General features: G+C 37.0%; 1 protein-coding gene across 4 annotated transcripts in view; it reads left to right on the top strand.

Annotated features, from left to right (window-relative positions):
* The window catches only part of ATRNL1 (attractin like 1), an 838515-nt gene that overhangs the window by 724256 nt on the left and 99812 nt on the right, over window positions 1-14447 (top strand). The window lies entirely within an intron of this gene.

Raw genomic sequence — 14447 nt, 5'->3', positions numbered from 1 at the left:
CTATCATAAATCAGAAGATACAGGCTAAGTTATAAGCATAAGTTATTATTATAGTAAAAGTGTATGCTATGTTAAACAGACCATTAAAATAAAAAAATTAAATAATAATTACTGACATTTATTGAACACTTGCCCTATGCCAGGCAGTACTCTAAATGCTTTGTAAGTGTCAATTTAGTTTATCCTGACAACAATCCAGTGAAGTACATATTATAATTATTGCCATTTTACAGATGAGGAAATTGAGCACAGAGAGTTAAGAGATATGCCCAAGTAAGTGGCAGTTAAGAATTAATTCTAGGCCAGGCACGGTGGCTCACGCTTGTAATCCCAGCACTTTGGGAGGCCGAGGCGGGCGGATCACGAGGTCAGGAGATCGAGACCACGGTGAAACCCCGTCTCTACTAAAAATACAAAAAAATTAGCCGGGCGTGGTGGCGGGCGCCTGTAGTCCCAGCTACTCGGAGAGGCTGAGGCAGGAGAATGGCATGAATCCAGGAGGTGGAGCTTGCAGTGAGCCGAGATCGCGCCACTGCACTCCAGTCTGGGTGACAGAGCGAGACTCCGTCTCAAAAAAAAAAAAGAATTAATTCTAGGTGATAATGTACCAGAGCCCACATGTTTACCCTCTGTCCAATACAAACTGCCTAGTTAATTTAATCCTTGTTCTAATTCTTTTGAATTCCAATAAAAAGCACATTATCTTGTAAAGCTTTAGTTTAAAGGTCTGCCACATAAGCAACAGGGCCTGCTCTTCACCATATGTGTTCATAATCTGGATAATTCCCTGATGGGGATCCTTTGGAGCAAACATTTCTTATGGAATGATTTTCGATGACTGTGCTATGCTCAACTGCCAGAGCACTTCACTGCTATACCTCAATGGAATGCCAGTGACTGACTGCCTTTCTATCTACAGTTAATTTGGTGGCTACTGCTACGCTCTCAGGAGCCAGTTATCTATCATATCCCTGCATTCCCCACACCTTTAGTCCACTCCAAGAACTTGCTCCCCACAGTAGGCCTGTGAGTCTGAGGTTGTATACTGTTATTCTACTGGCATCCCATTAGAAACTACTTTCCGCGGCTCCAATATTCCTTCGTTATTTTGTCACTTGGGATTTCAATAAGATATTTTAAAGCTTCCTGTCCTTTGAGCCATATTATTTTAGATTCTCTAGTGGTAGGATTATACCTGTAATTTTTTCTGAACTTTTTGAAACCCACTTTCCTAAGTTTAGTATATATGTCTCAATCCATAAGGCTCAACAACTCTTCTTTTCTGACTCAATCGCCTACTTCTCCCTTGCCTCTCAGACGCTTCCACTTTGTTTTCAAAGTTTGCCTGTGTCTAGGCAAACCCCTATATTTTATTGGAATGTTCCCTTTACCATTTTGCTCTGGTTAGGTGACATGATCAGTTTCTACTTGTTTTGAATAGAATGAGGTTTCCAACAGACAGGCAGCTGTTGTCAGATTTGGAATCTGTCTTAGCAAAGCTTCTTCCTTGTTTGTTCTCCAATGGGACGTCTACATGTAGAACCACCGTGTTGTCACCTCATACCTTCCCCTAGTACCTTCCACCATGTGTTAATCTTCAAGATAATGAATTCTCCTCTGCTGTGTATTTTCTTGCCTTAGTGTGATAGGGACCAATATTTATCTTAAAAGGATTGATGTAAATGTTCCACCCAAAGGTTTAGTTTGCTTTGTTGCAGTAGTTTTTACAACTAATACGACATATTCATGTTCTGAGTTCAGAAACCTTTTAATCTTGCTAATACTTAGAACATGTATTAGTACTTAGCACAGTGTCCAGCAACTGCTTTTTAGTTCACCTTCCACTTCTCAAGGGAGTGCTCAGTAAATAGTACATGCTCAATTAATAATAGTTGACATTATTATTATTATTATTATTAGAGAAAAAACATATAAAGTTGCAGTTTTCCAAGACAAAATATGACTTAGCAGGCAAACAGAGGATATTGGCGTCTTCTCTGCCATCCCTTTTGACACCTTATAGAACCTTGGTGAGATTAATTAATTACTCATCTTCCACTGCCCCTGAATGCAAAATAAGGGTGACCTTATTTCAGAGGAAAGGTGACCTCTTCCTCTGAAAGCTTCATGACTTAACAAAAAGTAAGATACATGGAATCATTTGTATGCCAACTGTGAAGAATAAAATATTGAGTAATGCTTACTCAGTTCTGTAGACTATTGACCTAGCCGTGGAGTTAGCACCAAGATCATAATTTCTGCCCTTTTTTGAAGATAAAAATCACCATCAGAATTGCCAGCCAAGGTAGGAAAATTGAAGAGGAAGGTTACAGTCCTGAAGAGCAAGCACTCATGTGGGAGAATTAGGGAGGGCAATAATATAGCAGCCTCAGAAGCCTGGTGGGGAACAAAAGTATAAATGCCCAATAACCTTATCTATACCATAACATATAAAATTGGGCCTTGGCCCAGTCACTCTTAGCTAATAAAGAAATTTCTCTTTAGAACTGTGAATATTATAGTAGGACTGGGGTGTGCTGCCTGCATCCCCACTTCGAGAGGAAATGAGCCTCTCATTTTCACAGCTCTGAGCTGAGTCCTTCTCCAGAAATCACCATCTGCTGACAGAAGCTGCCTCTCACAATGGTCATGCCCCCTCCCTGAGGACAGCCTCCATCCATGGATAGGTTCAAAGGCTTAGCCTCTTGTCTCAATGTGATACAACTCTAAAGGACCACCCACTCAGGCAGAGGCTGCTGCACTACAGGTGAACTTCTCCCTCTGCCACGCTCTGCTCTGTCACCCCACACCAATGTTGTTCCTGTGGCTACTTCCCAATGAACCTCCTGCACACACGTCTCAGAATCTCAGAATCTATTTCCTGGGGAATCCAACGTATAACATATACTACATTTTCATTCTAAGGAGCAATTACAACTATTTTCAATTTTAAGAACATCATCAATCCTACAATGATCACAAAATTCCCATAACTAAGTGAATCTCCCCATTGACCTTTGTGTGGGCTGCATTTGCCATGCTATGTGATATGTAGCTAATTTCTCAAGTGAAAGTGACTTGAATGGTCCCCAAATAGGGGAAATATTCTGAGGTATTGAGACTGGCCAGTTACCGTATTATACTTATGATCGTTTCCAAAACAAAAGAAAAAGATGGCAAGAAATCAATACTCCTTGGCCATTCTGTCGAAGGTTGGTTTGTGACTAGGGAGACTGTATTAGCTCCTGAAGGCTAAATTACCACAAACTTGGTGGCTTAAAAAAACAGTCTGGGGGCCAGAAGTCTGGAATGAAGGTGTTGGCAGAGTTGATTCCTCTGAGACCCTGAGGGAGAGTGTTTTTCCGTGCCCCTCCCCTCGCTTCTGGCGTTGCCTGCAAACCTTGGTGCTCCTTGGCTTGTAGATGCATCACTGCAGTCTCTGCCCCTGTCTTCACATGGTGAACTCTTCGGTGACTCTCCCGTGTGGCATCTCCTTGTATCAAAAGTAGGCCAGGCCTACCCTAATGGAGTATGACCTCTCACCTAATCTTAACTAATAACATTGGCAAAGGCCCTATTTCCAAAAGAGGTCACACTCTGAGGTTCTGGATGAACATGAACTTTTAGGAGATGCTATTCAACCCTCTGCAGAGAACAACTGAGGAAACAACCAAGATCTGCTTCCCAGTTGATACCTGTATTTGTGCTGTGGATCTTTTAATTAACTGCTCTCCTTTTAAAAGAAAACACAGTGAGCCAGATGTGTGCAGTGGGCGCCACCCAATGACGGAAGGCTCCTTGAAGGCTTAATCAATTAGATAATTAGTAGGACCAACAGGGAATTGGTAAAGCAGCATAAGTAAAACCAGGGAAAGGATCATTACACAGACTCTGACCATTAATTTTTAGTCATACTGAAAAAAGGAGCTTTGGGGAAAAGACAGATTTGAAGAGAGATTTTATTCCCTCTCATATACTTCATTTTCTAAAGCAACATGATGTGGTAGTTGAGTTCACACAATCAAATATTAGATAATTTGGGGAAAAGACCTAAAGGAATGCTACACAAATATATTTAGTTTGGCCACCCAAGGACTCCACATATCTCAGGTCATGCGTAGGGGTAGCAAGTCCTGTCTTGTGAGTTCCAGACAACCTAGAAATAACTTTGATTCCTGCAGGAAGACCCCAGAGACCTGCAAAAAGCATCCTCTATCTACTACCATCTTTTCTCTCATTTTTCCGTCTTACCCGACTTGATTATAAAATTAGGAAATTTAAATTTAGGAAATAATGAGGAAACAGCTAGTGAGCAAAGAGGCTTCCCAAGCCACACACAGACACACCAGAACACCCTTAGGAGGCATTTCTAAGCATATCCATCCATAAAATATTTTTCTGTTTGCTGTATGAGCAGAAAGGTTTGCGTAGAATATATCCCTTGTAATGGCTTTTGCCTCTGAGCTTTCTAATGCTAGCATTGATCAATTATCATCTTCTCCACAATAGACTAATGTTTGAACTTGGAACTCAGTTCTAGACCAGACACTAGAATACTGGTGCCATACTTTTGGACCAAGCCGGAAAGAATGACATCACCCAGGAGAGAAAGATAAGAAAAGATCTTGATGTGTAAGCCTCCTTTATTTACCTGCCATCAATCACCAAGCAAAGTGGAAGGATGGGAAAGGGAACTATTAACATTGACCCATATAAAATTGCTGATATTCAATTGGTTTTGACTTTTAAAAGTTGCATTTGCAAGTGATTCTACCTAATATAAAATTGTATTTAAACAACTACTTTTTGCCAGGCACTATGCTTAGTGCCTTATTCTTATATTATTCTTTATAATCCTCAATGTAAACTTGCAGGATTGGCATTATAATCTCCATTTTCTGTATGGAAAAGCTGTGGCACACAAAAGTTCAATAATTTATTCCAAATCCCATAATATTTGAACCCACACCCACTTCATGTCCAGTAAAGTCATTTGGGTCTGCTGAAGTATTTCTAGACTTTATAGTAAGATTATTTCCAAACTCTATTGTCAAAATTCTTGAAATTACAAAGGCTACTCCATCTACAAACTTCAAGGGACATAGGAGGATGGTTACAGACTGTCAAGAGGATGTCTGTGGTACGTGGGATTGGTAATGTAGAAATTAGGCAGTACTTTGAATGTTACTGACAGTTCACAGCACACTGACAGCAACAGGGAAGAAGATATTGCGGAAAATAAGACAACCTCTTGAGAAGGTCATTTCAGTATTTGTATCACTGATGGGGTTTACAGAAAAGCAATCACTTTATCCACTGGCAGCTGCATAAGTTTTAGGTTGCATTTATGTAAAGAAACAAATAAGTAACAAGCAAGCTGGCATTGATGGTTTCTGGGACTGGGGAAGAGGAGGGAAAAGGAACCCCTAGGGCTATAGCTGTAACATACTTATTCATTTACACGTTTGCAACTCTGTGTGTCTTTAGCATTCTGTGAAAGCTGATGTTCATAATGTTGATCATGGAACATCGAGACAATATTAAATTATGTTTAATATAGACTTGTTGAGAAGCAGAGAGAAGGATTTTTTTTTTAAGCAATTTCGCAGTATTTTTTTTGATACCCTAAAACGGCACAGTTTTAGCTCTTGTAATGTTCGGCTTCCTGGGAAAACTCTGTAATCCAGAATGACTTATTCTCTGAGAAATCCAGGTAGTTTCATACATGCTTTTGTACCAAGTCATATTAAACTCTTTCATTCATAGTTTTGTCCATGCTTTTGTATTTATACTAGGTTGCAACTGGTATAATAATTACAGTAGAAAGTCGTTTATTATGTGGATCTATTAACATCTGATTCCTCATTAAGAATATTGCCAAATCTGCACTTTTATTCTTTCTGCTGACAGTTAGTTTTCACAGTGCTTCTTGATTTACTTTTATGATTGAAGTTTCAGGAATAAATGTTTTAATTTAATATTCCCTCAGTATAACAGATTTGACTAATAGTTTAATAAAGGGACACCGCAAGTTTCTAATAGGGAGAGGTTTGCTCGTGTTCACGAGGGATGATGCGCACCACGTCTTGATGAAGGCTGCCCATGACCCACTGTGTGCTGCACGTGTCCGGTTCCATCTGAGCATCTCAGCACAACATTTTAAGCAGGTAGTGAGAATCCCAGTCATAGCCAGGAAGGATGTGAAGGGCTAACGGGGGACCTGGATATTTTGGAGGGCCTCAGTCTTCCTATCTTGCCTCTTCTCATCCCTCTTCACAGAATATTTCCTAGGCTGTATCCCCAATGAACTTCTATCAATTTGCAATACAACCCATATGTCTTTGCACCTCTGTGTACATGCCCTTACTTCTGCCAGAAATCCTCGTTCATCATTCTCCTGGTGAACTCCTAGTCATCTTCTGCAAGGTAAAGTCCTTCTCCAGAACTTCACATACCCTCTCCTGCCTGCCTCCCTCCGTTACTACCCCCAGGACTCTGTGCATAACTCTTCCAGTGCATTCAGCTCTAAATTAGTCAGAGTTGCATTTAGCTTAAAAGGATGCTTCACCAGAGTGGGTACTGTGCCTATGTAGCACTCTACCACCAGTAATTAGCACATTTACCTTTTAAAAAGAATTGATCTATCAGCTATATTCTTATGGTGGCCTTCTACATTAATGAATGACATAATGTGTTTTAGAATGGACTAGCCTGGGAAGTAATACCAAGATCTTGATTTTTCTAACTTTCCCGCTGGTTTACATCTATCTATTCTAGATTGAGATTTTGTTTATAACTTTGAGATTTACCTTGTGCACAATTTGGAAAAGGGAAAACAAATATCCATTTATTCATAAAATATTTCTTAAATGCCTCAGTCTTAGGTGCCAGGGAAAGTCTATTCTCTGCAGCATATAGTGCTTACAGTCAGGTCAGATTCCTTGATAAAAGCAGGGAACAAAAATGGGAAGAACAGGCAGGCTTTCAGGGGCAGTGTTGATGTGGTAAGTGTGGGAAGTTTGGCATTGGGATTAGATTTTTCCTACCCTGAAAACCATCAATAAAAATCTCTCCTCAAGGCTGAATTTCTTAATTAATTCATTTCAAGCCATTAACAGAGATTTTAAAAATATGGTCTGTGTCCTCAGATATCTTTCTTTTGAGTTGAGCATATTCTTCATATGGAATGAACAGCAATTCCAAAGCAAAGTGAAAACTGGACAGAATGGTGTAATAATCACTGACTTACTCAGTACTTACTGTGTGCTATACTTCATGTATATATATTACTCCTTTAATCATTACAATAACACTATTACTAAGGTATTTTTAGCTCCATTTTACAGATGAAGAACTTGAGGCACAGGGAGGTTAAGTGCTTTAACCAAACTCATGCTTAGATGAGAGCATGGCCTTGAACCCAGGCAGTTGGGTGCTAAAGGTTGTTCTCATAACCACCACGTTACACTTCCTCTCAATGGTTAAAAAGGAAAAATTATTTACTCAGAAGTATTGAAAGAGAGTAGAGCAAAGAGGTCCTGGAGTGGCCTAGCATGACCTGGCATAGCTTCTTGCAGGTAGAGAGATTTAAGCCAATATGGCAGGAATGGTAGATGTTGGCAAGAAGTCTACGTGAATGGAGGGGCCTGAAAAAAACCCTAAGTCTGGGCATGAGCAAGATGGGAAGTGACTGATTTGGCAGGCACAGTTGTCTCTCACACTTAACAGTACCTTTCAAGGCCAGAAAGAATGTTCTTAATTTTGAAACTCATACATCAAGTATAGTGGTTAGGTTGCTTTTTGCACCGAGCTGTGGAGAAAAGTACAGGTTGTTACAAACCTAATTAAGATAATTATTTAATAGAAATCTATTTTAAAGTTTTGAAAAATGCTAACAGGAATCAACTTTTAAGGATAATCTATCCAGAGTCACCTCCTAATAACATTCATGTTATTAACCAACTCAGGGCAAAGCATGATTATATAATAGCTCAAGAAGAGGTAGTGTTGTCTCATTTTACTTTCTGGGACTTAAACACCTAGGGAAAAATAGGTGATAAAACTGAAGCTGTCAAAATCCAGCCTCTTTACTCCCGAAGTCAGTGCCACACAATTAAAGTAACTACAAAACTCAGTTAATCTAGATAGTATACTATAAAGATAATCCTTAAATATGGGTATATATGAGTGTGTGTGTTTGTGTACATGTGTGTGTTTAGTTAGAAGTTTTGAACACAGATTGAACATGGAGGCATTTCAGCAAGGAGAGATATTTGGTAGGCTATGAAAATGAAGTTTACGGTTGGAATACCTTCAGAACCTCAAGTGCAGCGTCCTGATTCCGTGAAGATTATGTTTTATTCCTTTACCTATTCCCACGTGTAATACTTTATTCTCTTTGAATTGGCTTCTAATGCAATTTAACCCTGTTTTTGAGTGTCCACTAGCTTAATTTCTTTTATTAATTTGAATTTTTCTCCTTCCTACTGAGTAAACCCAGCTAATGTGTTTTTTTCTCCTTTATCATTTCATGCAAACAAAAAGTAAATAAGGAAAGAATATGATTTTCGCTTTCATTTTTTTCCCCAAGCCTAAACAATGGAATCAGAGAATCTGTTTTTGAAATCTGGAATCTTAGTGTTTGCTGATCCTATGGAATCAGCACGCTTGATTAGCTGCGAGCCAAGTCATCAGGCTCACTTAATACAATACTCAGTAAATTAATTCAGTTTTACTAATGTGACTAAAAACTAAATTTCATATCAATATAAACACTTATTAAGCTGCAAATACCAAGTCATGCAAGCTGTTGAAAAAGACTCATTTTTATTTATAGATGAATTCTGATAAGAATAGCATTAAAAGTATTTTAGTAGGGAAATGTTAGAGTGATTAATATGTAGTTGTTTGCATTTTTAATGTTTCACTCATATATCAGATTAGTATTTGTGCATACTGTCAGAATTTATTCTGTTCTTGTCAAAATACTTATTACTGCTGACAGGTATAACATATTCACATTAATCCTTAATTCCTTGATTCAATTTTCTAATTGCTTTTTTGGCATGTGATGGTGGCCATTTAGTCTTATGTGATGTATTCATCATATGGTATAAAAATGTTCTTTAAAAATTAGATGTGCCATTTAGAGTAACTGAGCAGGAAGAAAAAAATACTAAGGATTGGAAATTTTAAATTTCACCATACTTAGACAAACTATTAGACATTGGTATATCACAGATTCTGGAGATTGTCCATAAATCGTAGTCACAGAATGTTAAAGAGGAAAGGGACCTTAAATATCATCCAACCTACCTGTTCATTTTCCAGTTGGGGAAACTGACTTAGTAACAAGTCCAGGATCACACAGCTAGACAGTGGGAGAGCAGGTCTGAGGACTCGTATGTTCTGATCACTAGTCAGAAATGGGGTAGGTATCTGCATATAATTGTTATAACTGGTATTCTAAATTGATTTTTACTATTAATAGTCAGGCTGAGAGAACGAGAGACTCCTTAGCTTCTTAAGCTATATATTTTAGTAATATTGTATAGTGGCTGAAAACCTAGATTCTAGAATCAGAGTTCCAATCCTGGATCTGCCCCTCACTAGCTGTCTTACCCTGAGAATACCATCTGACCTCTCTGAATTTCAATTACTTCATCTGTAGGAAATGGAAAATAGCAGTATCCTGCTAATAGGATTGCTGTTTAGATTACATACAATAATGCACGTAAAAAGCTTAGCATAGCACTTGGCATCTAGTAAGTACCCAGTAAATGTTATATATTATTATTATTAGTGTTTTATTATCCCTTTAATATCCACAATTTGGAGAGAAACTTGGTCATGCCTTATTGCTTATTTCACCATGTGACCTCCGTGACAACTTCATTTATTCATTCATTAACTCTTTCACTTACCATGTGCAATGCACTCTAGTAGTTGCTATAGGTAAGACAAGAATCTAACATAATATCTGCCTTGCGGAAGCAGGGCTATTCAACATGTACATCAATAAGTATAATAAAACATTGGGAGACATAGGTCCCAAAAAGGCGGCACAAGCACCGTGCTTGGACATTTCAAAGAGAGGAAGTGAGCATAGGGGATATAGGGGTGAATAAGAAACCAGACCTGTTCTCAAGGAGCTTGATCCAGTGGGAAATAGACATTTACCCAGCTGTTATTCAAAGTAGAAAATAAAGAGGATCACAAAAGGTAAAGTTAAAGAACTAAAGAGGGAGTAACTAAATATCTCAGATCAGAGAAGGCTTTATAGATGAAGTGATATTTGAGTTGGCTTTGAGGGACGCATAAGATCAGGAACGTTGGAGACCTGTGGGAAGGATGCCTTAGACAATAGGAAGATTAAGAGTGAAGAAGGCACAGATGATTCTGAAAACCCTGGGAACAGTTGTTGAACAGTTATTAAGAGCACTTAATTTGACTAAAAAATAGAGCTTGTGCAGGATAAAGGAGGTGATTAGATGAGTATGTAGGGAATGTCATTTTGGACTCAAACCTCTTTTGACCCAAGACATGTTCTGTTGGTCAGCACACGTTTTAAGAGTTAATGTCTTTAAAGAACTTTCTAGTTAGTGCCCACTACTTTTTATTGTCTTACTCTACAGGATAAGTCAGTCTTCCTACGTATTACAGGCAATATAGCATAAAGTTAAGCATGCAAGCTCAGAAAATAGACTGCATTGGTCCAAATTCCTGGTTATGCCACCTATTAGGTCTACAACTTTATTTATGTCACTTGAACTCTTAGACCTTCAGTTTCATCCTCTGTAAAATGGAAACAGTCAATGTCTCATCGGGTAGGTATTGACACCAGGCATATAGTAAGTGCTTAATAAATGTTAGCTATTATTACTGTGTTACCCACGTGTGCCTTGAAGCGGCTTATTTTGTAAGTTCTACTTTGGAACTACTGAAAAAGTTTTTGAGAAAGGATGTAACATCTTTTTAATATTGAGTCCTTGAATGTTCTACTAAACCCCACTTAAATTGAATGACTAGTCCAAGGACATCAGATAATTCTGTTAAGCCCTCAGCTGCTGGAATATGGTTTCTAGTGATGGGTCTCAGTGTGATTTACAGAAGTGAATAGGGCTGGTGGAAGAAGAAACAAGTAGCCAGTACCCATTGATGTCTTCCAAACGTGCAGTGATTCACGTAGCAGCAGTTTCCCAGGATTGATCCTGAGCTCAAATGAACGCTTCATTTTCAGAACAAATTATTAGGAGTTTTAAGAACTATAATCTTGAAAATCTTAATGATTCTAGAAGCTATCTGGTAACATTTTTTTGTGTTTGTAATAGCTGAAAAATGGAAAGCATTTAATATAGAATTTTTGCCCCTAAAACAGTAACTTGAAAATAAGAGTATAACAGTTTTTAAGACAGTAGAGTGAACAAAAGCAGTCTTTTTAAAGTGCTGTGGGCTTAATACACAAGGACTGCTAATTACATAACTGTCAGTGATGTTTTCTGGCAGAGCGTAACACCAGCTTCTTGCAGTACAGCGAATATGAAAATCCTAGAAGTAAATCACAGTTGCTGAGTGCTGTGGGCAAACAAACCCAGGCCTTATCTCTTTGAAAGGCAGCAATGGAAAATACATGATAAATTGCACAGCTCAGTGAACATGTTATGTCATTGTGAAATGATTTTGATTCATGGTTATGTAGTTATCACGAAACAACTGACAAACCTCAGGGTATCAGAAACATTATCATTTGTGGGGTTTTGCTATCTTCTGTTGTAAAATTCAAGTGCTATTAAGTGATTTGTTTGGGGGTTTTTTGTATATAAAATTCTGTATTAAAAGTGATATTTGCCACATACTCTTTGGAAATAATATTTTAAATTATGTGAATTTCTTCCAGAAGTATCAAAGAGCTGTGCTAGTAACTAATATTTTAAGCAGAATGAATAATTCATATTTTTGCTAATATCCTTTTATGAAAATTATTTTACCTAAAATAGACTAAGTTGTAAGTCAATTTGATTTTTTTAAATAGAATTATAATCTCCTTTTATATAGCTTATGAATATACAGAAATTTCTGAATGTTTTCTATACAATAGCAGTAGAACTAAGAATGAGAGAGTAATTTTTTAAAGGAAGATTTTATAGAAGTAGCTTTTATGCAGGCATAATTTCCTTTCCACATTTGAGATATTCTACTCTACTGTCCTTATTTGTTGCTAAGTCTCTGAAGTTTAAAGTGTTAATTAGGCCATATTCCACCTGAAGGTTAGTTATTTTTAATTAATTTTTTTCTCCATTGATGCTGTTGATGTTTAAACACCAGTATTTGATGTTTTTAAATATTTTCTGCTTGTGTTAAAAGCGGCAGAAAGCTAGCCTGGCAAAAAGATCAAATTGATGTACTACTGAATCATTTGTTGTTTTTCTCAATCTCCTAAACCAAGACCCACTGTGTCTCAGCTTTTTTATATAAACATATAATTCTACTGTTCTAATTTTTGCAGTTGAGTTTTTTTTTTTTTAACATGCCTTTGGATATGCTGAATAGTATCAGTTAATACATTGACAGTTTAAAAAGAAAAAACAAACAAAAGCTTGCCTGTTGGTAGAAATGATTGATTGTTCCTTAGGTATGGTTTTCCAATATATCACTATCATTTAAACCTTGAGTTTATTTTATGTTCTGTTAGTATATTTTAATCAATTGACCTTTACATAGTGTTTGCATTTATTAAATTAAAATAACTTTTAGTAGCCTGTAAATATGATTTGAAACATTTCATAGTATTTTTCTTTTAGCTTTGGAATAAGACAAACCTATTCTCTAAATATTTACATCATTGGAGAATATCTATGTACTTATGCTGATTTTGACTTAACATTTTCAAAAATAAGTCTGTTAAATTAAATGTAAGCTTTAAAGTGTAAAACCATAGATCATGTAACTTGATACAAGCATTGCAACATGGCTTACAGCATTTTCTTGGAACATTTTTATGCCCTTTGCTTCCACCACCATGGCCACTTTCACCTTTATATTGAATACTCCCAAAATGTATCTATATGAGGATAATTTTAAAACATGAGATTTATGTTGCTATAAAGGAGAAATCCTTTATAACCACATAAAACCGTTGTCACCAGAAATTTCAGTCTAAGTTTTACATGAAAGCAGACATATTTTATCTTTAATGCCTCATTAAACTTTCTAGAAATGGCAGTATTCTAGAATATTCTAGGTGAATGACTGCATATGTCTGTATTTCTTCTGAAAAGTTTAAATATCATCAGTGAACAAAACCTGAACAAATCATTTTTTCTAATAATTAAAGCCGTGGTACTTACTCTTCTATTTAATTTTGCCTTTCCTCAGAAATGTTGCTTTGATATATCAACCATGTCTCTTCTATAGCTCTTTAAATGATGGCCAAAACTAACATTCCTAAGCTAAACCGATAGCCTTACTATTCCAAAGATCACATTGTGTTTAATTCCAAATTTCATTTGTGGATTTGTGTACACATGTGTGTACTTGTGCATATGTTTATGTGTACATGTGTGGAGGTGCATGTTTGCAATATGCATACATGTCATAAGCCTGCATTGTGTGATTAAGAATGTGAACTCAGGAGGCAGCCTGCCTGAGCTTAAATGCTAGCCCAACTACTGCTTCCTAGCTATATGAATCCCAGCAAGCTTTTTTTAACCTCTTGCTTCAGTGTTCTCATGTTACAGAGTTGTTGTGGGTTTAAATAAGTCAATATATGTAATGCACTTTGAACACCTAACCCATAGAAACAACTTAATAAAATACTAGCTATTACTATTATTATTATTATATATTTATTTACTCTGTGTTATTTCTAAAGTTATTTATACAAGTGCATTGGTGGGTGATTAGTAAGTAGGTATTTCACTAAAACAATATTAAAGATACACCAACCTGATCTCACTTTTACATGTGGATTCTTAGAGTCAAAGACATAGAAACAGAGAATAGAACAATATTCACCAGGGACAGGGAGGGGGAGGATATGAGGAGATGTAGGTCAAAGGGTACACACTTGCACTTACGTAGGATGAATAAGTCTGTAGATCTAATGTGAGCAGGAGGACTGTAGTTAATACTGTTGTATTGTATACTGAAAATTTGCTAAGAGAGTGTATTTTAGGTGCTCTTTCCACAAAAAAATAGGTAACTGTATCAGGTGATGAATATGTTACTTCGATTGACTGTAGTAATTATTTCACTATGTATATGTACATGTATATCAAAACATCATGTTGTACACTCTATAGACGGTAAAAATAAAAGAACTAAGATATGCCAACAGAATATTTTGAATTGTGATCACTTAATTAGATAAACTACGCTATGTTGTACATCATTGGTGAGAGGAAACAATTGGGAAAAAGGAACAAAAGTTGCATAACTTTGTGGCTCAC

The sequence above is a fragment of the Hylobates moloch genome, unplaced genomic scaffold, assembly GCF_009828535.3.
Source record: "Hylobates moloch isolate HMO894 unplaced genomic scaffold, HMol_V3 SCAFFOLD_3, whole genome shotgun sequence".
NCBI classification, from domain to species: Eukaryota; Metazoa; Chordata; class Mammalia; order Primates; family Hylobatidae; genus Hylobates; species Hylobates moloch.
The sequence above is the reverse complement of the archived record's forward strand: the minus strand, read 5'-3'. Positions and strand labels throughout refer to the sequence as shown.